This window comes from Triticum dicoccoides, unplaced genomic scaffold, assembly GCF_002162155.2.
Source record: "Triticum dicoccoides isolate Atlit2015 ecotype Zavitan unplaced genomic scaffold, WEW_v2.0 scaffold141194, whole genome shotgun sequence".
In the NCBI taxonomy this organism is placed as follows: Eukaryota; Viridiplantae; Streptophyta; class Magnoliopsida; order Poales; family Poaceae; genus Triticum; species Triticum dicoccoides.
The window spans coordinates 27,993-30,068 of record NW_021200172.1 but is presented as its reverse complement, the minus strand read 5'-3'; the positions used below and the strand labels follow the sequence as shown (position 1 = coordinate 30,068).

The window sequence follows — 2,076 nt, the reverse complement described above, 5'->3', positions numbered from 1 at the left end:
CAGTGGGTCGACCATTCACGATGATGGAGCAACAACCGAAACGAAACCCCCACGTATGTTTGGATGTGGCGCATGGCTGGGATTGGCCAGAGAGGCGATCGATCCGTGGGTAATCGCTACCGACCAATGAGGGAGACTCCCACCGATCCATCCCCGCCAGCTGCTCACGATTGATTCCGCGGGCCACCCGATGTCGACGGACGGGCGGACGAGATGGGGCAAAGACCATGGAGATCCATCCCAAGCATATCTGTGCTTCTTCCTTCCGGCCAGCTCCCCACGATCGATTCTGCGGGCCGTCAGATGTCGATGGACGAACGAGATTGGTTAAATAGACAGTGTCGATCCATGGGTAAAGTCCATTGACCAATTAAGAGTCCGCTGCATTTACGCGCGCTCGTCTCTCAAAATTTGTGTCTCCTTGCTCAAAAGTAAGTTTTGAAGACAAGAGAAAAGGAAAGGAAAGATAATATTGAAAAGAGGCGAATCCCATTCCCATCCCCCACCCATCTCTCTCCCCTCGCCGCCGCGAGTTTCGGCGGCACGCAGCACACCACCGACACCCCCTCACTCCGGTCCTTCCTCCTCTCCGGCCAGATTCGCGGCTACCGCGCGCAACCCCTCCCAATCCCCGTGGATAGGGTCGTGGGCATGTCCCCGGCTCGAGCTGCGTGCCAAGATCCACGGCACCATCCTCCTCCATGATCCAGGAGAGGCGGCGGCGGAGGAGGAGCCAAGCCATGGACCCTAGCCCGCGGCCATCAGGATCCGCAGGCAGGAGGCGCAGCCATGGGTACGAATCCCTCCTCTTCACCCATCCCATCCCATCCCAACCCATCCCCGGTCTGGTCTCTTCTCCCTCTCTGACCCACCCCCGTCTCCATGACCATTACCAGGAGGAGCAGGACGACGCCATGGAAGGCTCACCAACAACTCCGGTCTTCTCCAAGGACATGGAGGTCCTCCGCTGCACTCCCTGATGCATCAAGCGCGCAGGCATACAAGGAGGCTCTGCTTCTTCCCAGGTCGCCATGGAAGGTATGCTCTGCTCTGCTTGTCAATGCCCATCTATCCGTGTTTGCTTGCTGCTGCAACTTGTATTCGGACGGAGCTAGACAGAACTACAAAAAATCTCATACTTTTACTTCCTTCTTCAGAAAAACTGACAACTCTGCAGATTATTCTTCAGGTTGATACTAACTTGGTAATGTTGCTGTTCCGAGACCCCGCTGCCGCTGCGGACGCCATGGAGACCGTCAAGGTAACTCAGTCTGCTCTCTCTCATGTCCCGACCATCAATTACCAAAGTCTTCCAGTATGAGATACATGCCGATTAGAGCAACAACAAAACGACACCAAAAAGATCACTTTTCACTATGAAAAAAGCTCCATTTTTCATACCCAAGTCTTCACATGTATTACAGAAAGAAAAAAACAACTCTGAAAAAGCTCCATGTATCTCATACCGAAATCTTCACATGAGCAAATTCCTTCAAAAACTAAAATAAAATACTGACACGAGCATGCATAGCAAATCTTACAATTTGAGGGAGCACTAGGAAACTTGATACTCCATATTTTGCATGCTTGCTTGCTTGCTGCAACTTATCTTCATAGACAGACAAAACTGCAGAAATCTGAAACTTTTAGTTCCTTCCTTCTTCAGGAAACTGAAAACTCTGCAGCAGATTTATCTTCAGGTTGATGATACTAACCAAGCATACTAACTTGATAATGTTGGTGTCCTCAGGCGCAGACTGTTGTGTGCCGCCTCTTCCATGGGCGTCCACGCCATGGAGCTCCTTAAGGTATCTCTTATGCCGTGTGTGTCCCGGCCATCAATTACGTACCCATAGATGCTGCTTGTTTTCACTAGTGCAACAATTTGTGTGTGTGTGCCCAGTATGAGATTTGACAAGACAACATGAGCTCTTGTAGCGATTCCCACATGCTAGCCTTTCTATGGCAATTATGTCTAGTCTTATTACATCACTTTGTATGGAGCGTACAACTTTGTTTGCTACAGAATATATAGCACCATCCTGAAATACTACTCTACTATTTCGTTTGTGATCA

The 2,076-nt window shown here is 50.2% G+C and overlaps 1 long non-coding RNA gene across 2 annotated transcripts in view; it reads left to right on the top strand.

Moving 5' to 3' along the window:
- Positions 1–363: 363 nt before the first annotated feature.
- LOC119343806 overlaps positions 364–2,076 on the top strand; it is a 4,438-nt gene continuing 2,725 nt past the window's right edge. Inside the window, exons 1-4 of one of the 2 annotated variants that reach the window (XR_005166280.1) lie at positions 364–793; positions 897–1,038; positions 1,190–1,261; positions 1,751–1,808. This is a non-coding gene — a long non-coding RNA (uncharacterized LOC119343806). Of the gene's footprint in view, positions 794–896; positions 1,039–1,177; positions 1,262–1,750; positions 1,809–2,076 lie in introns of both variants that reach the window. The other variant, XR_005166279.1, reaches the window with a different exon arrangement.